The sequence below is a fragment of the Camelus ferus genome, chromosome 13 (assembly GCF_009834535.1).
Source record: "Camelus ferus isolate YT-003-E chromosome 13, BCGSAC_Cfer_1.0, whole genome shotgun sequence".
NCBI lineage: Eukaryota > Metazoa > Chordata > Mammalia > Artiodactyla > Camelidae > Camelus > Camelus ferus.
In genome coordinates, this window is record NC_045708.1 from 61,048,716 (window position 1) to 61,071,090 (window position 22,375).

The 22,375-nt window shown below is 33.3% G+C and overlaps 1 protein-coding gene across 4 annotated transcripts in view; it reads left to right on the forward strand.

Annotated features, from left to right (window-relative positions):
- The window catches only part of ADGRL2 (adhesion G protein-coupled receptor L2), a 252,564-nt gene that overhangs the window by 33,191 nt on the left and 196,998 nt on the right, over positions 1-22,375 (forward strand). For all 4 annotated transcript variants that reach the window (XM_032494670.1, XM_032494671.1, XM_032494668.1 and 1 more), the window contains exon 2: positions 15,096-15,137. The gene's annotated coding sequence lies outside the window, so the exon portion shown is untranslated. The remainder of the gene's footprint in view (positions 1-15,095; positions 15,138-22,375) is intronic.

Here is a 22,375-nt window from a genome sequence, read left to right on the forward strand (position 1 = left end):
GAAAGTGGTATGTATCTTACTATTTGTATGACAAAAGACTGAAGTTTTACTGCCATGGGTTTATATTAGCATGTGCATTTTTAAAAGACAGACGTATGTATTATAATATAATGGAAAAAAAAAAACTGGGCCAGGATTTGGGAAGCCTGTGTTTCAGCCTCAGTCCTGCCTTTGCCTGCTAGCTGTACGACTTTTAATTTTTTTTCCTCTTTGATATTGGGAATAATATGTTCCCTACCTAGTTCGTTGAGCATGAAAAAGGTAATTTCAAACCAAATCTGTAAAAACATATAAACCATAATTAGTTATTTACATGCAGTTTCCTTAGGAGTCCCAAACAGCTTCACTCATTAAGGGTGTGTCATCCGACGCACGGCTCTCTCTCTTTCCTTCACATTGGCAAAGCCTTGCACTTTCCTCTGCTAGTGGAAAAAGCAGGAGAGGGAAAAGTGAGATGAAAACATTTTACTTTTCAAATCCATCCTTTTATTATCATACTGTAAACTACCCTGGTTGAGGATTTTGAGAGCGATGGCATTGAGTTCCACCCTTAAAGTCAAGTGTTTGATACCTTGCTTGACTTTGAAAGGCATCCTGTAAAGAGTTAAGGATGGAAGTAAAGAATGCAACAAAAAAATGACATTTCATAAATGAATAAATGAACACTCCAGAAAGAGATATTTTATTGTTAGGATCATTATTGTATTCAAGGCCCTAGCATAGCAGGGAATCAGGGATATTTATGGGATGAATGAATGAAAAAATGAATGAATGTCTTCATCTTTGGGAAAGAAAATTTTTATTCTTCTTGCACTGAATTATTTGCCATGCAGTCACTCTTACCATGAATTTTTCTCTGTCCTCAAGTAATTGTTTTTCCCAGAATTTCTGAAAAATGATTTGTTGTCATTTTGTCAAATGTATAAGAGGACCTATAGTCATCTCTTAAATTGTTTGGCTGGTTTAGTAGTAACGCTTATCTCTTCTGCTTAATCTAGAAGGGAGATTTCCAGAAGTATCTTAAAGAAAAGAGGAACAGGGCTTAGAGAACTTAAAAAAAGAGTGGGGGAACTGTCCTTGCAAAAGAGTGATGTAAGAGGTAAGAAGGTTAAGAGACGAAGCTGAACAAATGAGTTTGGGGAGAAAGCTAGCCTTTTGCAGAGTAGAAGGAAACAGAAAGACTGAAGTGCTTAAGGCCAGCCTAATGAAGGGTTTTGAAATTAAGGGTCCTTAGAGGAAACCTGGAATTAGAACAAGTTAAAGAAGTAAAGAATGTAGAGAATGAATGGAGAGGGCTTGTTTGTCTAGAGTTGGTGCCTTAATAGAAAAGCGGCAGGCCAGCAGCAATGGCTGCAGCGGATAAATTGGCATGTGTAAGAATGGGGGCAGGAAAGCGCCGTGCTAATGACAGTGAGAGATTTTTTTTTTTTAAAGAGCACATGAACTAATCCAAAAGAGTTACTTAAAATTACAGTTTGCTTTTTCGCTCTCTCTCTTTCTCAGAATTGTTTAAAGAAAAGAGGGAAAGGGAAAAGAAAGGGGTAATTTATAGGATGTACCTTAGGAACTATTATTAGAAGAATGAAAAGGAGAACTACTGGCAAATCTAAGTGCATTAGAAATGCAGTAATTAAAAGGTTCCGTAAGAGAAAGAAAAAAAAAATCAGAGGTAACAGTCTTCTGTTAACTTACTGTGACTTAGAATGCACATTGCACTTTTTTTCTAGGATAGAGCTCCTTGTCACCATGTGTAATATCCACATGCAGTTTTTGTTGTTGTAGCCATATATATGTAGTAGTGAGTAGATCTTAATTTATTTTTGTATGTTTCTCTAGTTCGCCACCTTTAGTTTTAGGGCACAATTTTTCTGTGCTTTGAAAAGCACCCACTGTAGCTACTCTGTGTTAGCAACTGATAACTGTTTTGGTAATACAGCAGTTACCAATGAGTGGTAAGAAGACACAGTGAAATGCATTACAACATTGAAGGAAAGGAAAGGACATGGATAGATGTAACCAGTGATGAAGTGTATTTATTCTGGGAAAATTGTAAATGTTGGCAAGTGGAAAGTTAAAGATATATCTAGGAAATAAAGTGGGGATAAGATAAATGGCAAGGAGTATGATGAATCAGTTCTTAAGGAAATTAACCTAAATTCCCGATCGACGTTTAAGCATTCTATGAACATGTGAAAGCACTTGTGTTTCTAAATGTTAAATTAAGATATGCTCAAAATGTCATGAGAAATCAATATCCTCTAAAATACTTGGTATATTTGGCAATGTCCTAAACACTCCTCACATTGTCTCGTTGAAAATACTTGTAAGTTGTATAAAGTAGGATCTAATATAATCCTCATTTTATAAATACAAAACTGATGACTAGCGTTGTGAAGCAGCTTGCCCAAAGTCACACAGGTAGTTAAGTGGCAGAAATTTCAAGTATAGGTCTGATTTCAAACACAGGTTGACTCCTGAGGCAGGCACTGGTAACCACTACACCTTCTGTGTCCAGGAGAACCATAAATATATTACTCTTGTAGGTGAAATGTTTACAAAGAAACCAACAATAGGATTGAAGTACTTTGTTGGAAAGGCAGCACATGTTTGGGGCAAAGAAAGATCTTAGTGTTCTCGACTCCAGGGCTAAAGATGGTCTTTCCTGGCCTTCTACCGTAGTGAACAAAAACCAAAGATAATGCCTCAAAGTGCCTAATTTACGGCAAGGCAGTATCTGAGACATCGTTGAAAATAGAGCAGAAGGGCAAAATAGAACAATCATGTCCCTCTTGAGGTTTCTCTTTCTTCTCTGTATACCCTCCCCTGGTTCCAACTCAAACTGAATCACGTGACATTACGTTTGAAGATTATCTGTGTGCTAGTTAAGAGATGTTAATGTTTCATACATTTTAAAAATGTTATCCCTAATAACCCTTGCACCTCATTTGTTCCAAGAACAGCACAGAAATTAATTTGAGAACAAACTAAAGTACTCCAGCACCTTAATCATCAAGCATTGGGTTGATAACAGAAAAAGCCAGGGATGGGTGACTGCAACTCACCCTGTCAGTTCAAACGGGAAGCACCTCAGAAGAGGATAAGTATGAAAGCCTTTTGTCTTGATAACTAGATGCACATTCCCTTTGGGTTATGAAAGGCCCATTGTGAAGCTAGGAAGAGAAGACTTCATAATAATAACAAAAACTTTTTTAACAATATAAAATTTACAAAGTGCATGGGCAGATAGATACAATCTCTCTTGATGTATCTCTCTGAGAAGCAGGTAGCTGTGTATCCTGGGGAAAGTTACTTATTCTTTCTCAAGCCTCAGATGCCTCAATCGTTAAGATGGAAAAAAGAGTGATTCTCCTTAAGCAAATTGCTTAACCTCTGTTCCCCTGTTTCTTCATTTGTAAGTTGAGAGAAACAAATAGTATTAGGTTGAAATATACTTTTGCTGATATTCAAGTGTGTTTCATATATAGAAATGGCAGTTTCATATGGTTCAGTCTACTAGGTACAGCTTGTTGCGAAGAGTAAATGGATGGATACAATTAAAATAAGAGTACAGCTGTTAGTACACACTTGCTGTCACTGTGTGGATATGGTCTCAGTTTACCTTCATAATAGCCCTGTGAAAGATAATAGGATTCCACTTTGGAATACAAATTTATGTGAAAATACATAAATAGTATTGATGGATTTATAAGGGGGAAAATGTAGCTTTACAGCGAAGACCCCTGCAGTACAACCCTCTGTCCTGTGGTTTCTAGGCTGCTCAGTGTTAATATATTGTATCAACCTGCTTACAAGGTCTCTGAGCTGCTTCTCCCTCCCATTCAAATTTGCCATCCACGGTTTTGCACATGAGGTTTTGATAAATCCTCCTGTGACTTTGTTTACCTTATAAAATGGCTTGAGGCCAAAAGAATGAGCATTCCCATGCTCACCAATTCAGAGGGGTAGAAAAGCGTGTCGGTGTATCAGAGGAAGTTTTTCAATGGATTCAGTACTGCATGGTTAAACAGAAATAAAGTAAAATGCAGTTTATTATGTAACATTATAATGTGCAGGGATGAATAAAATGAAAGTTCAGAGTTATTTGTATATTCTGATTATTTTGTGGAAAGCTTTTTGCTTTGATTTTGATTTCTAAAATACCAATTGCACTCCTTGCCTGTGGATGCTGTGCCTTTGCAATTATATGTGTATGATATTAAAATTGGTATACTTAAATTGGTGTATGTTAAAAAGAAATATTTATTAAAATTGAAAGTGTAGTGTGTTAAATATTATAAAGGCAAAATGAGTAAAAGAAACAAATATTTTTAAAACTGTTTGATCTATATTTTATAAAACGCCTTGAGAATGAACTAGAAAAATCATAAGCATATTTCGTAGTCTCTATTGTGAATGAATGTACTATATAAAAGTCAAAATATTATTGTAGTTAATAAACCTCATTGTTGAATTCTTTTTCCAATAATTCAAATAGTATAATAGTTATTTTGGCTACTCTTCAAGAATAAGCAAATGAATTCAAACTTATAATTTAAATAGTACTTATTTGAGAAATAATGTAGAATGTCCCAGGATTTTTTTTCCACAAAATTTTTTTGAACATAAGTGAAATCCAAATGATTAAGCTGAGTCATCTTTTGTGAACGCTACCAAAATAAATAAATAAATAAAGATCAAAAGAAAAATATACTATAGTTCTTTCTCCCACCCTTTCTTTTTTTCTCAAATGTTGTCATTTGAGAGGATTATTGTAATTTTTGAAAGAATTGAAAGGAACAGAACAGTAATCTTAGTGAAAAGGAAATTTAATAATTGAGTATTCGACATATTCTCTTATTTGACTGAAAAATAATTTTTCTTTCCATAGCATACATGTGTGTGATGAGAGGGAAAGTGTGTGTGTGGAAATACATAGCATCAGTAGACTTCTTATTGGGGTTTTTTTGTTTGTTTTATTTCTAGGATCTTGTTTATAAGTGGTGACTGCAGACACAAGCTAGCATCTTTATCTTACCAAAGAGAAAACTGGAGATAAGAAAGTAGGAGTGATTTGCCCAGAGTTACACAACAAGAACTAGGGAGAGTTCAGTCGAGGACTTAGACTTCCTTGGTCCTGAACCTCTTTCTTTTACATATGGATACTCCCTACTAACTTCTGTTTACTAATCTCTCTTAGAATTCAGCCACTTTCTTATTCTTACTCTTCCTTCCTCTTAACTGGTAATTTAAATTTATAATGGAATCATAAGAGTAGACATATACCTATTGAGCTAAGAAATAAAATACCAATTTTTGCTTGAGAATAATAGAAGACTTTTGGACCAGGTTTGCAATCTAAATTATTAAAACAGAGCCACTATTTGTGGGAGTTAGTGAAACATATTTATCTGGAAAGTGGCTAATGAACAATAGGAAGATTTATAGCTTTTGTCTATCTCATTCACTTTCCAGTCTTTACAGAATGATTTAGATGCAGCTAATAGTTCACTATAAATTTGGCCCAAACATAAAGAGAATCAGCAAACAAATATGATAATAATATTTTTCTGATTCTGAGAAAGATAATCTCACTAGATAAAATGACAAACTGATGACAAAAAAATCTAAGCATCTGCCTACAACAGCTCACCTACTATCACCTCACTCACTCACACTCATCTTTCATTTTCTCATATTTCTTTTTCTTCTTAGCACTTATATTAATCTGGAATACCTGTTTATTGTCTTTTTCCCCCTCACTAGATAGTAAGTGCCATAAGAACAGAGTTTGATAGATTTTTATTTTCTTAAAAGTGTGCCCGCCATAAATACCCTTTGAGTGAATAAATAAATTAGAAATTGGCTGTTTGGGGACTATAATTTCATGATTAACTGAATAAAACTACATTTGTTAAAAAGATTTCTAAAATGCCTGTAGTGAATATGGCAATATTTCAATCATGATTGAATTTCATATTCTCTTTTAGGGTCATAATTCTGAATATCATTTCTTATTATATAGTATAATACATAAGTGATCGGAGTTACTGTAAAATCCATACTGACTTCATGAGTGACCCTGTTTTGAATAAATCTTCAATTTGGGTGTGATTTCTCATGATTGGCCTATTTCCCTGAAAAGCAAGTAAGTAAATTATATTGATTAATTGAGAACTACTGTTACTTGGGTTTTTACTAAAATTTATTATACTGGCACAGAGTAGGCACTCAATAAATATTTGTCAAATATGTGAAGTCTAGTTGGTTAAAGCAGACTTATTACTTTTGTTTTTAGTTACTCAAATAAAAAGAACATTTTTCAATTAAATATGTAATATGCAGTAATATTAGACTCCACAAAGCAGAAAAGTAAACAATTTAGAAGTATTTCAAATTCTCATTCTCTTCTTTTTCATCTTCCTTTCCCCTTCCTTTTATTCTCCTTTCTTCCCTTTCTTTCCTGAACAATTTAGTCCTAAATCCATCAGTGGGGACAAGTGAGGTCAGCACGCACAGGGAGTGTGAGAGGGGACAGCCCCAGCAGCCTAAAGAGAAGTGTTGGGGCCCAAGGAGAGTGAGGTTGGTGTGTGTGTGTGGGCAGGTGTTTAGCAAAAATAGGACAATGGTTACACACAGGGAGAGTGATCAAATAGGTAAATATATTAAGGATAACTGGGAGATAGGGGTTTCATTGTCGGAGAAAGTAGTTACAGCTGTGGAAAGAGAGAAACTGCATTGGGTCCTGTGGCATTGGTTTGGAAATGGAGGTACATCAGTGTGAACTCCTGGTGTCTCACAGAGACAGAGATAAACAGAGATGTTAATATAGGTACATATGTAGAGAAAGATATATAAATACATGAATTTTTTCATACATATATTTCCTTAGTTCCAGATCCTGAGAACAAGGATACACCCAAAACAGTGGGCACACCTTCCTCCCAAATCTCAGCTTCTGAATACCATTCTCAACTGAAAAAAAAAAAAAACAAAAAACTAAGACTCCTTGGGGAAATAGCTGATTCCTCAGGTGGGGCATGAAGAATACAAAATGAGCCTGGAATATCTTACCATGCCAAAAGTACGGAAGTATTCATACACTGCCACGGACATGTCAAAAAAAAAGTCAGTTAAAGGGAATCACACTGACCGTATCTGAGACAATCTGAAGATCAAAATGAATCATAGTAACAGCAGGTTACATCCTACTGGATACAATGGGTATCCATGAGTCCATATTGATATAAATAAACACATAAGTTGAAAGTTAATGTATTTCCCCACAACATAGTTATAAAAAAGGGGAAAAGAACAATTTTACAATGATCACTGCATGGTTAAAAAGAAATGAAGTAAAATGCTATTTATTATGTAATATTATAATGTGCAGGGATAAATAAAATGAGATCAGTACTAACATAACAAGTAATGTGCCAACTGCTAAGATGCTGTGGGAATACTGGGATATTTTTCTTTAAAACAATGTATGAAAATGCATAATTTCAGAAACTATGACATTGTAATATCAAATCTGACAATTTAGAATGTAAGTGTTGAAAACTTAGATTAGAATATTACCTTCCTATAGTGGAATAAATTGGAATATTTTACTTGTGTTTGATCATTAGTTTAGTTGGTCAGTTAGGTAATAATTGTTGCTATATCTGGCACACTTAAACTGTCTGGAAGATTGTGATTATGACTCCTGTTACTAGCAAGGGATCACAGGAGCTGACAGTCTTTCCCTAAAGGTAAAAAAAGTTTAAAGGAGACTACCTTTTGAATATGCCTTTCCCCGTTTGGGGAATATTCTTTCTCCTTTTGTGGGGTTGAGCTGTGGTGTGAGGGGGTTGGAGTAGGACTGGAGAGGTGAGAAGTCTGTGCCCAGGTTATCTGAGATTTGCTGGCCTTTCATCGAAAAGATTTTGCCCCGGGGTCTTTATGGCTGCCAGCCTCAGGGAGTTCCTTTTCATCAGGCTGGTGGTGAGCTGACAGAAGCCAAAAAGTGACATTAACTCTTCTGGAACTTCATGTACTCTTTCTTACTTTGTGAGAATATTAACTTTTCCCAAATATTATAATTTGAAGACATTTATGGTATTCATTTAATATAACACTCAGAATTCCATGTTACTAAGGACATGTTAGGCTAAAATCAGTAACACAGTACAGTGGGTTCAAAATTCAGTTCTCCTGCTCTATAGCAATGGAGACTTAGACAAATTGTTTAACCTCTTTATGATTTATTTTCTTCATGTGTAAAATGAGGGTAATAATAACACCCAAATCGTAGGATTGTTACGAGCTTTAAATGAGACAACACCTGTAAACTTCTTAAAGTAGTACCCGGGACATAGGAGACACTAATTCCTAGCCATTATTACAATTATTGGAGATCAAGGAACAAGACAAAGACGTCATACAAAAATAGAAGCTGCATTAAGAAATCCATGATTTCTTAGAGAACATTTTCATTGCTCACTCTCTGAATAAATGTATTGATGTCATGTGCCTGGCACCATACAGGGCACACAAGGACACTTTTTTAAATCTGTAAAAATGGGTATGATAATGGCAGTATTCCTCAGAGCATGGTTATAAGGATTTAACTGTAATGCTTGGTAATGTGCCTGGCGCTATTAATAAGCACTCAGAAAACACTAGTTGTAGTACTATTGCTAAGTATCCTCATTATCATTATGTTATAATAATATCAGAGTTTGAGAGATACATGTGAGGGCATAATTACAATCTTATAGTGTGAGAAGAACAGAAGAGCTGATAGTTCAAGTCTTTTTAAGAATGAATACAGTTTTCCCAGATGGAGAGGAGAGGAAGAGGATTTATGGATCCCCACATGTTTTACCTAAATTTGACTTGTTTTCAAAAAGTCAGTGGGGCCCACAGTTATTCCACCACTGAGAAAGTGCTTTTGGATTGACCATGACCACAAACTAATCCACCAACATGTAGTTGAGCACCAAATCTGTGAAATATGCAGATAAAGTGTAAGACAGCCCCCCAGCTGGTTTTCCTGTAGCCACATTCTCTCTTCGTTAGCAGACTTCTCATGAGTTGGACGTACTAATCTTCCCAAATGCAGTCTTCATCATGCCGTAACATATGGTAGTTCTCGAATGCCTGCTGTATCAAGGGCAAATGACCCTGTCCCACTTTAAGGATCCTCTGCAGTCTTGCAGTTCAGAGTCTAGCACCAGCACTAACATCCCCTGGGAACTTGTCAGAAATAGATAATCCCATACCTCAATCCAGACCCACTAAATTAAAGTCTACAGTTTAACAAGGTCCCCAGGTATGCAAATTAAAACCTTGAGAAACACTTTTGTATAATATCTATTAATCCAAACAACAACAAAAAAATCACTAACCCATAACACAGCCCACAATCCCATCAAGAGTTAAGTCCTTTCACTAATATCTCGGCATCCAAAGCAACTCCTTGGCTCATGTTCTTAACTCCACTAGAAATAACTTATTTCCTTGCCACCTACTATTTAAATCCCATTTGTTCTTGAAGGCCCAGTGAAAAAATCCTACATCTTCCATCAAATTAAGACCATTTCATGCTACACTAACCTTGCTAAATACGTCTTCTTTTAGGTCAACACCATTTTATTCTCCTTACTTATTAGTCACTTATTATTCATTGACTGATCATTTTCTGAATCCTTCTAGTTGTTTACCAGGCACTGTTGCACTGGCCACACTGGCAAACAAAAACTCAGACTTACCCTGCCCTCATTAAGCTCATGATTAAAGTACTGACGGTTCAGCAGAGATACCTTAAACTCCACAGGCAAGAAATGCTAGTGGGTTGACGTAGGGGTGCAGGACTACATCGGGTAAAGCTACATGATTTGTGCTTTTTCTTGGGTAAAGCTACTTAAATGAAGGAAGTAATGTTGTTGATATATATTAAAACCTTTTGTGGCTTGAAATAGATTAACATCTTAACTGACAGAGACAAGACAGAGATACCGTGCTTTAATTGTTTCATGTTACATTCACATCCTACAGATGATTTAAGTTTTTTTTTTTTTTAATATGCCAGCAATGTGTCTTTCTTCATTCATTTAACAAGTCTCAGAATTTTAAAATAGCTCCTATTTGTCCTTCTGTGAGTCTGTAAGTTTTAGACATGGTAGGCACTAAATAAATACTTGTTGATTGAAGACAGTCTTTGATCTCAAGCTGAGCACTAGGTTTACACACATGGAACAACCATCGCACAAATGCAGCCCTTTCCCCCTACTGCTACTCATGACACAAGGAAACGCTGATGAATTTGCAATGACACTTTGGTTTACTAGTAGTGTCTTTTGGATCAAAAAGTTCCTCCAGGGTGCCATGGAAATTTCTGTTTCTCTGTAACTAATGTTTGTGTTCACCAGATACTTGTTGGAGCACAGCCAACCAAATGGAATTGGCTAGTAAAAGCTTTTGTGAGTGAGCATTTTGGAAACAAGTTTCAAGACCATTTGCCAGCAAAACCTCAGCAGGTGGAATTTTAAACAGCATACTGTAAAGATTTGACTTGCAGAGGCCCTGAGGGGCAGGGGAGATAAAATACTTAATGAAGTATGTGACATTGCATATTCTTTGAGAGCAAAAATAAAAGTTAACATTTCTTGATGTTGTAAAACCACTTATCAGCTTTTTAGATAGAAACAGATGCTTCGGGTAGATAGCCATTCTTCGAAAGATATCCCGCTCCCAACAACAGCACATTAAGGTTGGATACTATGCAAGATAACTGTGAGGCCCTTGGGTCCTTCAGTGTGATTTGAGAGTGAGATCACACAAGGAAACTTCAAAGCCAAACTAAGTTTAAAAAGACTATTGCCGCTAACATAAGCTAGAACTTTACAGGATCTAATGTTGCGCAAAAAGTACACATTACTTTAATTCAAGAATCATCAATTTCATTATATTTATAACCTTCAAATTGGTTACAACTTAATCTTGCAGAAGATGAGCATTCCCACAGTATGTGCAATTTTCTCGTTAACTTTTACTTTCTCTGGGTACAGAAGAAAAGCTCTGGACACTTAATTGAGCAATTATTACTTCTTAAGTGAATCCAAAGTTTGAGGATAGTTCCAAAATCTTCCTTTCATCCAGGTAACAAGTCTAACATAGGCAGTGGTATAAGCGTTGTCTGGCAGCACCCCAGCTTCAGATGGAAAAGACAAGTCAAGGCCGAAAGGGGAACTCATGCTTCGCCTCCAGTCATTCCCTGGCATCTCCTGAGGTTCTTGAAGGAATGCCATTTAGGACCAATTTACATGTCTCCTTGGAGGTTTTAGATGACTCTTCGCTAGAAACTGTTTGTTTTTCTCATTTAGACCATTTCTCCAGAGTAGGCTTTACAAACTTGCTGCTGAATATGCTGTTTGCAGGTCATTACGAAGTTTCCATACCAACATAAAGCACTGGTACTTGAAAAATTCATTAAGAAGTGATTCATCTGAACTCCCAGATCTAAATTTGTGGAGTGGTTCTACCACATTTTTACAACATTGTCCCAGAATTCAAGCAACAGAAAATAGGGTTCATATGCAAACAGTTCATGGAATATGCTTAGACAAGGAACTTGCTGCTTCATAGCTCGTGCCATTGTTTAAGTAATTCTAATGGTTTTCAGTTTTTTTTTTTTTCTATATACAGCTGGAATCTACTTTTCTGGAACGTCTATCATTTGTCTTAGTTTTCTAAGACACTCACTGACTCCTTTATATAAGACCTTCAAATATTTCAAGATAGGGTCCATGCTTCCCCTCCTGTATAAGTTTCTCTTCTTAATTAAACATCTCCTATTCCTTCAGCTATTCCTAAGGTTATATGGCTTCTAGACTTCATCCTTAATGACAAGTTAATTTTTCAATAACCACATTTGGAACATAAGCTGCTAATAATCAGCTCAATTGAAGTTCAAAATATATGACCTATATTTTAAGTAATATTTTTGATGTTTGGTTAAGTTTTGATCGAATGCTATGTTTAGTAGTCTGTAATACATAAGATGCAATCTAGAATTTCTATTAAAATGTTGGACTTGTAGACTCAGCTACAGAAAAGCCTCTTTTTGGTTGCCTCAGTTAATGAAAATTTTACTAGACACTGCTAAGTAGTGACTGAAAACTCATGCTGAAATACTACTGTCAGCTACTGGTGCAGAATTTCTCGCCAGAGAACTATCACAAATTCAAGATAAAATGCTTACTATCTAAATACAAATTTTAGCAGCCACTAAAATTGTTAGGATCACTTTACTTCTTAATTACATTCAAAATAATTTTTATTACATAGTATCAAACTAAAATATAGTTACTATTTTGCAAAATTCCGAACATTTACAAAAATACAGTAAGCTAACACTTCAAATCAGACTTGAAGACAGTTTGAATATTCCTTATATGCCCACAAAGGTTTCCCTAGTCCTTTGCGAAATGTTAAAGGGATATTTGTCGAACAACATAAATGGTTAATGCTCACCCAAGTGACATCAACAATTTAAGGCACCGGGCTTACCCTTCTCATTCAAATTGCTGTGTTACTGAAGCTTAACCAAGTTTTCTTCATGCTTGGCCCCCCATTTAAGTCTGATACTCTGCAGTTTTTTTCCTGTATCAGATTTTGCTTTGTCTTGAATTATTTCCTTTCCTTCTCTTACCTGCTTTCAAGAAACAGAAAAAGGCTCTTTGATGTACCAATTCAAAGTATGTTCAGATGAAAGGTAAATAATTCAATAGGCTCTTGAGGAGGGTTGACATTTGAATGTTGGAGGTGGTTCCCTTTACTCATCGTCTCTCCTACTGAGGTCAGGTGACCCATGGTAGTGACTTGCTGGAGTGAGTTTCGAATTTGTGAAAAACTTCTAATAAAGAATAGTGACAGAAATAGAAAAAAAATCAAAGTAGGAAAATCTAAGTGTATGTTCTTATCACGTTTTACACTTGTCCAATAGTTACAGACCTCTCTGAAAATATTTATATGTGTGGGTGGAGGCAAGTTGCCCATTAAATTGTAAGAAGTGTTATCAGATTTATCAGGACTTGGCTGTAAATTTGACTACACAGTTTTGGCTCATAGAGAAATGAGGAGGAACTATCTGATTAAAGTGTGCATTGCTGCTGAGGCAACTGAATGTTGCCATAGCAATTGAGATGAAATGTGCAAGAAGTGAGATAATTAATTCTAACCCCTTTAGTAGTTTTGACAGTCAATGCACTGCCAATAGGAAAAGTTATCTACAGTATTAAGATAAAACACATTCCTCATGGAAAGTCTCCTTACTACTATTTTGTTGTTCCCTTTCTAAATACATTGCTTTAGGTGTCTAATTTGAATGTTCTCTTGTAATAATCAAATACAGTTTTGACCTTGGTCTGCAGCTGCCTAGAATTTCTGCTGGCTTATTGTATCATGGGAGCAGACATCTATAAAAAATATCCATTTTTTTTCCCTCTAGTTCTTAAAAAAAAAGTATACTAAAGCCAAAGCTGTCATATTTGAGCTTGAAATTCAATAATATCTAGAACGTGCTGCCCTCTTCAGGAGCTGACGCTTAAAAATACTTTGATTTTTTTTTAAGCAGTGTAGAAATCATAAATATGAGCTATAATATGAAAAATTATATTGTTAATTCTTCAGAAATAAGTACTACACACTAAGTAGTATTTCTAAGTCTAAAGTTTTTCCATTAAAATATTTCATTAAAAATTGATAAGCACAAAAAATGTGAAATAAATTACTAATATTTATGATTAAATATGAAAAACAATTTCCTTAAAAAAAAGCTATGTTCATGGGGAGAAATCCTCAATCATTACAGAATGCCATATTTACTACACAAAAGTTTCTTTAAGGTTAAAAACGTCAAAAAATAAGATATTTTCTGTGTGAAAATCTAAGTAGGACACTTTTCAAGTCTTAAATTTTATTCTCCAGCAAAAAGTCAGTAAATTTTGTCAATATTAGTCCTTTGAAATTTTAACTAGTTTTCATTTACTGAAACATCATCTTTCTTGGAAATACTGATTTCAAGTTATACTAACACATAATTTTTATTCAAGATTACTTTATTCAAAAATAACAATGAAGGATCTGAAATGTCATTATCCAAAAATTCAAATAAATCCCTTTTCTGCATATGTTATCTATTAAAATTTCTTTAGCAATCATCTAGTTTTGGCAGAGGGAGATGAACTCAGTGTATTTTTCTCTAGATTAAGTTTATGATTCTTACAAAAACATAAAGGAACAGAAAATGACCAATATATAGTAACATTATTTATCAAGATACAAGAAAAGCACATTTTCTTATATTCTGACATGTTCCTTTCTATTAGAACTATTGACACTAAGAAAAGTTATTTCATACTAATTATTAAATATGAAAGTCAATTTTAAAAATTTAAAGGACACAGTAAATTCAAGAACATATATACCTTTTCAAAATAAAAATTTGTTCTAATTCTTATCATGTGATACAATTAAAACCTTGTTTTTAATCAACAGAAAACAATAAGAAAGTGAATAGTTCTTTATTATCATTTATTTAGTGTGGTAAAGTAGGAGCTTGGACACCTAATTCAGTTTCTCAGCTCCTACATCAGATTTTCAGTTCAAGGTCCAAAAAGGAAATTTATTTACATGTAAATAGATGTAATGGTCATGAATGCTGACTTCAAGAAAGGAAATGCCCCTCATTTTTTCCTTAAAGAGTTTTAGGTATAGCCGTCCAATCTGTATCAGTGAAAAATTCATCTGAGCTAAAAGGGAGAAAGAGAAAAAAAACCTTCTGGCAATATTCTCTTAATCCAATAATATATGTTTGGGGAAAATAAAATGTCTTATTCCTGACTTTGAAAGTACTTATCACAATTGTTAAATCCTAAAGTAGCGCTGTCCAAAGGCATGTAATACACGGTCAAAAATTCTTAGAACACCGATTTGTGTTTTCTGCAGTAGATTTACTTCTCTTTTGTTTTGCTGCTGATGCATTACATTTGGCAGTTAGGATCCCTGTGGGTGGAGGTATAATAAATAATAATATTTTCTTTACTTTCCAGGGTATTTATGGCACAATGATGAATTTCATCTTTCCCAGAATGGTAAGTAAAGAGCTCTTTCTTTATTTGATAGTACTGAATGCAAGCAAGAAAAAGTGAATTTTTATAATAAAAGTGGAGTATCATTTGCTAAATGTATTGAATGATCTGATAATTATAAGGTAGCATATACTCTTGAAATAAATGGATACTGTATTCAAATTCTATAAGCATTCCAAAATTCTCACCAAATGTGCTGCAGGCTCTTCAGAGGGAATATAAGATTTTTGCTTTCTCTGTTGGATTGTATTAGAACATAGTTCATTCTACATTTTGTTTTCTTGGGTAATTTATTTTAAAATATACACAGATATAGAAATGAATGTGGTTTACACTCTATGAGCAGAAAGAGAAAGCGTATCTGTGATACATACTGAGAGTGGGTGAGTAAGAGTCCTTTGGAATTTTTACTGTTACATAAAAACTGATTGTAATTTATGTTTGACCAGGGCTTTGCAGCATCTGTGAATTTAAAAATGTTTGTTTTCTAGGAGCATATATCATAACTTCTCCTAGGCAAGCTAGCTACTGCATGATTTTGTTCAAACACATAGTTTTGTTGTCTTTAAGTTTTATGACTTAAAAAGGTAATATTTAGTTTTAGTCTTAATCATAGCCTCTTTACAATTCAAATAACAATAAAAATCAATCTTATTGAATGAGAACAGTCAGTGTAAAATGATATTTCTCAGCAAGTTATTACTGTCTACTATGAAGTTCCCCTCTCCAGTGGTTCTTGCATATTCCCTATAAAAAGAAGGAATTTCTCACTGTCGAAAAAAATCACCTTGAAATAAACCAATCATCAGAAAGTGCTATGTTAAGTGAAAAAGCAGAGCACATTATAAGTACATTATATGTTGTGTGCATTTGTGCTTTGTAGCAGGGCAAAGAGAATTGGGATCAAATTGTAGGCTTGGAAAAAAACTCACAGAAGGTGCACAAAGAGTGGGAATGTGGAAAGTTTAATAATCTGCATTTCTTCTTCATTTTCTGAATTTCCTATAATGAGTATGTATTATTCTTATCAGAATAAAAGCATTATTTGAATAATAGACTATTCCAAGTAGCACATTATTATTAATGCAATATGTGTATATAAAATTGATTAAAAACCTCTTTGTGCCAATTTTATAACCAAAATGACACTATACAATTAAAAAAGAAAACAAAAACCTTCCTCCTAATCCCATAAGGAACTAAAAATATAAATTAAAGATTAATTGGGTAAAATTGTACAGTAAAACAATAAAGGATTTAAAATGAAGTTGAAGCTATTGGTTTTATTAATTTTATTCTAATGCAAAAGCACTCCTTGAATTCATGCATATGTGTGAAAAAAATAAACATTTTTAAACTGAAATAAAAGGATCTGCAACCTCACTCACACTGGTTTTTAGTATATTAGAATTTGATATTTTATGAACTTTTTTCAGAAGAAGCAAAGTCTAGCTAGGAAAAGGCTAAAACATGAAAGTAAAACTTTTAAAATAAACTCACACTTTGTCAGTAGATCATATTACTTAATGGTAGCAGAGAACTTTGATCTAAAATCTACTGTGTAATTTATCCATCTACAATCAATTGTCATTTTCAAACATTAATGTGCAGAATTATTGTAAGGTCCAAGATTAAAAGAAGACAAAGTATAGTAAGACAACTAAGCAAGTATGTTAGCAGAAGAGTTGCTTTTAACCTAAAATAATGTTGAATCATATATTAATAGTAAACATGATAAATAGCGCAGCTTAGTTTTGAGATTAAGGATTTCATCTCAAAGGTAATTCATTATACAGTGAAAATTCAACATTAAAATATAAACTGTAGTTCTATCTCACATCTCCAGCAACTTGTCTAGAAATAAGCCAACAATTTTAGAAGACATTTTGGGGGAGGGTGAGGTGCTCAAGCAAGTACCTAATAAGTTCTCCTCAGTGCTTCCCAGAGCCTCACTTCCATCTCACTTGCTCACAGTTTACGTAAAACTGTGACAGAACTGGTTCTCTGACTGTCTAGCTCACAAACTGGAAGGGATACTATCAAAGCCAGGAGGAATGAGGGGAGAGCACACTGAGAAGCTAGAGGCTTTTTGCATCTACTCACCAGCAGTAAGAATTGAGGAACCAAAGACTAGTTCTGTGATACTGAGTAAGATATATCATACACTTGGGTTTAAAATTCCTGATCTGTTAAATCAAACAGTTATACCAGAAGGTTTTTAATAAAATCTAAAATTCCTTTCTAGCCCTAGAATTTTGCAATGAAATTATGTATCTTTAAACTTACTATATAGAGTATAAGATAGCATTGTGAGAGTTGTTAAAATTAAAAAGGTTTTAATGATTAAAAGGGTAAATTTCATTCATTTGCAAAATTCACTTATATTGATCCAATTTATAGTCTATAAATGAGGGATTATATATTGTGTATTTTGATGATATTCTTTCCATACTCATCTATTTAAAATGTACCTAAAATTTTAACCTGAATTTTCTCACTTTGCTTTGAATGAGTTAACACTGTACACAGTGTGTGAGAGAAGATCTAGCACCAGCCTATTCTAAAGAATGGGGAGCCAAATTCACACCCATTTGTATATGGAAATATATATATTTCTAATAGGTTTATGCTGCCAAGATGCTAATCTGAAAGATTGGGGAATTTATATATATATTTTTTGCATCCACTCTGTAACATCTTTAGTACAACTAACATGTCATGACATTTTTAGAAAGAAAATAAGCAAAATTAACCTCCTGTCCATGATCAAGAGCAGGGTCAATGTAACAAATTATTGGATGAATAAAACACTTGCTTATTCAAACTGTTTCTTTCTGATTTATAAGTGTGCAATTTAAGCAGCAGCCACAGTTCAGAATTACTACATGAACTGAACTGAAATGCAAATATGTATTTTGTTCACTTGTATCTGTTACCTCTGAACTTTAAAACAATATTTCTTCAGCATTACTAAAATGATTTAGTAGATTAGAGATAAATTCCAACCATTTAAATAAAACAAATTTCTCAGTGTAATGAATCTGCATTTCAACAAAATAGATCTTCCTTCTCATTCCCAATGAACAAAGATTGATTGCATGTTTCTGTGACTAGTCACAGCATCTAGTCTTCAATCAACAATAAAGGATACTTTATTTCTGGGAACATGGATAAAAATTTGTAACTTTATTTTACTTATGATAAAAGTTCCATACTGAATTTAACTACAGCCAGTAGTCATTTTGCCATTTATCTTTTAAAATTTCACAACAGTTTCCAATACATTGAATGTCAATTTTTAGGTTAGATGATAGTAATATTAAAGCATTATTAATTGGCCAACAGGTTGATTACTTTTAAGATTTTGAAAAAAGCAAAGATAAAAACAGTCCTCTCCTTTTCTTTCAATTAAAGTTGCATGCAGTTATTCTTGTCGATTATAGATCCTCTTTTGGGATTTCCGGTTTCAAACAACTTTTTGGTTCATTTCACAGGAATAATATTCATCTTAATTAGAAAAAACAATTGATGGGCTTTTTACAAGAGGGAGTTCACTCTATGCACTGATTACTGCCACTAGATTATCCTGTTTAAGAATTTAAAAAAAAAAAAAGAAAGCCCTGCTTTTAAAACAGTTAGTTGAATATGTTATCTATTAGTATTCTATGAAGACAGAATGTCTTTCTTGATGAGCGGTTAATCCATTTTGTTTTAACCACCAAATTTTTCTAAGCAATATTCTAAATTGGCTTTTTAAATTATTTCAGATATATAAATATACCATCAAATGTATAAATCAGAATTGTTAAATAAATAAAAAGACATCTCTGGTGTGTTATTAATTGTTTTACAGTTTATAAGATTAAAATACTTGCTCCTTTTAAAAAATATTTTTTAATATTTAGTAGCTAAAAAGTAAAATTCCAAATACATAAAAAGAAATAACAAATCATGAATACGTAAGTACTCTGTGACCTTTCAAGCGCAAAATTTATTCTGAATTTTTTCTATCCCTTGCTTTTCCTTGTAATTTTGTCTCATGTATTTGCATCCTTAGACATACTATTGTTTGGTTTGCATGTTTGCAGTAATATATAAATGAAAGTGACTTTTCCATTCAACAGTAAGTTCTTGAGTTTCAACCATTAGCTGCACATAATTATAATTCATTAGTTTATACTGTTGTACAGCCCATTTTGTGACATAATTTGTCTTCTTTAATGTTGATGGATATTTGCATTGCTTCAGTTCTTTGTTTTTGTTTTTTGCTATTACATATGGTGCTACTGTGTACACTCTTGAACATGTATAAATGGATATGTACAAAAATTTCTCTAGGGCAAGTGGTTCTTAATCTGGAGTGATTTTTGCCCCCATGGAATATTTGGTAATGTGTGGAAACGTTTTTGGTTATCATAACTTGGGGCATGCTACTGGTTTCTAGCAGGCAGAGGCCAGGTATGCTCTAAACATCCTCTAAGGCATAGGAGAGCCCATACAACAAAGAATTAACTGAACTAAAATGCCAATAGTACAAAGTCGGGAAACTTTACTCTAGAGTATATGCTTGAAAATGAAATTGCTCAGTCATAGAGTATGGAAAATTTCAAATGTACTAGATAATTCCTAACTGTTGTTCAAAGTATCAATTTTACACTCCTACCAGGAGTATAAAGATCAGTGTTCCGATAGATCTGCATTCTTGTTAGCACTGAATGTTGTCAGTTATTTTACCATTTTTTATCAACTTTGTGAATGTGAAATAAAAACTCATAATTTCAATTTTCAATTCCTTGGTTACTAATGAGATTGTGTATCTTTTCTCATGTTATTGAAAATTAGGGTTTCCTATTTGATGAGGTACTGATTCGTTTTAAACAATTTTAAAAATGGAATTTTAGGCAATATATACACTAATCCATTGTTCTTCATTTGTGTGACAAATGTCTTTTTCTAGTTCAGGAATTGTCTTTTCACTTCTTTAAGCTGCCCTTTTATGAGCAGAATTCTCTATCTTAACGCAGTTAAAACTTAGCAAACATTCTTGTTTTGCTTATATTTTACATTTCCCACTTAAGAAATCCTATCCTTTATCTTCTAAGTGTCTTTACATTTTGCTTTTTACACTTAAGTCTTTAATCCATTTGAAAATTTTTTTGTATAATGTCAGGTAGAAATAAATTTTAAAAAATAGAAACTATAGTCTTAGCACCATGTAGTGAATAGTTTGTTTTCCCCACTGATCTCCAAAGCTAGCCTTTTCATGAATCAAGTTTCCATATACTGTATTTATAATCTAATTTTTGGCTCTCTGTTTTACTCTAACTCTTTACCAATATTAAATTGCTAAAATTCTTAGAATTTTTTAATAACTGTAAAAGTTTGGTAAGTTCTTCTCTTTGTTGTTCTCCAAGAATGTCTTGGCTCCTGTGGCCCTTTAGTTTTCGATGTAAGTCTTGGAAAAAGCTTGCCAAAGCCACTTCCTACACACACAAAAAACTTGACTGAAATTTGTCAGAACCTACAGATCAATCTGAAGGGGACTGATACTTGTATTATAACTTTTAGTGTTCCAATCCAAGGATATGGTTTACTTTTTCATTTCTTTAGATTTTCTATAATATTTTTCAAAAAGATTTTCTTTCTCCCATAAATTTGCTGTGTTTATCACTAAATACTTTTTAATAAAGTATTTTAAAATTATATCTTTTAATAATTTCTTTTGTGCAGTGATAATTTCTAAAATTTATTCCAGGAATGTGGAAATAAAAATAATTTTATATATATATTTTTTATCCAATAAACATCTAAACTTTCTTATTAATTCTCATATCTTATCTGTATTTTCTCTTGGATTTCCTATGTAAACAGTCTAACTTCTGTGAGTAATGCCAGTTTTATTTCTTCCTTTCCAATTCCTATACCTTGATTTTTTTCCTTGTGTACGTCACCATCGAGACCTCTAGTACAATATTATATAGAAATTGTGATAGTGGACAATTTTGGCTTTTCCTGATTTTTAAAAGAAAGTCTTTTGAAGATTTCAGCATTAAGTTGGTTTTTTGTAGATATCCTTTATCAAGTTAAGAAATTTTCCTTTCATTTTTGGTTTGCTTTGTTTTTTCCTTTTAATCTTTGATGGATGTTGAATTTTATCAAGTGATTTTTCCTACCTACATTAATTTAGAGGAAAATATGATTTTCTCACAAAGGGTTGCTAAGAACTGAAGTATCTCTCACCCTAAGGACATTTACTGAATGGGGTGAAAATGAATTTCACTTTTCATGTCTTTGCTGGCACAGGGGAAAAGTGACAAGCCCAGGGTTTAGTGCTGGAATGCAAAACGGATATAGCCTCATCATTAACCTGCTATAAATACATCCATCCCGTAGAGGACTTCCAGGAAAACTGCAAGTCTTAAATGCATAACTAAAGAGCAAAAAATTCTCTCTTGAAAATTCATAATCATAAACTGACTTTGCTGTGTTTTCAGCTAAAATTTTATAATTTCGGTGGTCTAAAGACTCCAAGACAAGAATTTAGTTGTCCCTAGTTGTGCCTTTTGTGCCTGGCAGAATCAAAATAATATCCTCTCTGGAGAACCCAGCTTTATTCCATCCCTCCAAGAATTTTGACAGATACAATTGCATGAGTATAAGCCCAAAATCAGAAGTCACACCCTATAAAACAAACAAACAAACAAAAATCAAAAGCAAACAAAAAAATTCAAAGAATAAATAAGCAGAAATCAGGTTAAAAAAAGATAAAAAGCAGAATCAGACACACACAGTCTTCAAATATTGAAATTGCCATTTTCCTTATTTTTTATCCTCTTCTCTTTTATTCTCATTCCTTGTTGTACATAAAACTATATCCAAAAATAGATATTTTCAACATCTAATTTCCTCATAAATAACACGTAAGCCCTTCTTTTCTATAAAGTTAGAAATTGATAATGTAATCAAGTTTAACTTGTAAGCGAAACCTAGTTACCCTGAAATGGAATTTGATCTCAACATTTGTCTTTCAAGTTACAAGAACTGCAGTGAACAAAAAAAATAAAAGCAGAAATAAGAATAGATTCTTTACTCTTTAAACAAACAAGTACAATCATAAATATTGTATTAAACTAAAAATAACAAAATATATATTGATGACTATCATACAGATCTTTTTAGAACTTTAATATTATTTTAGACAGATTCTATTTAGCTAAATGCTCAGAATGATAAATATATTA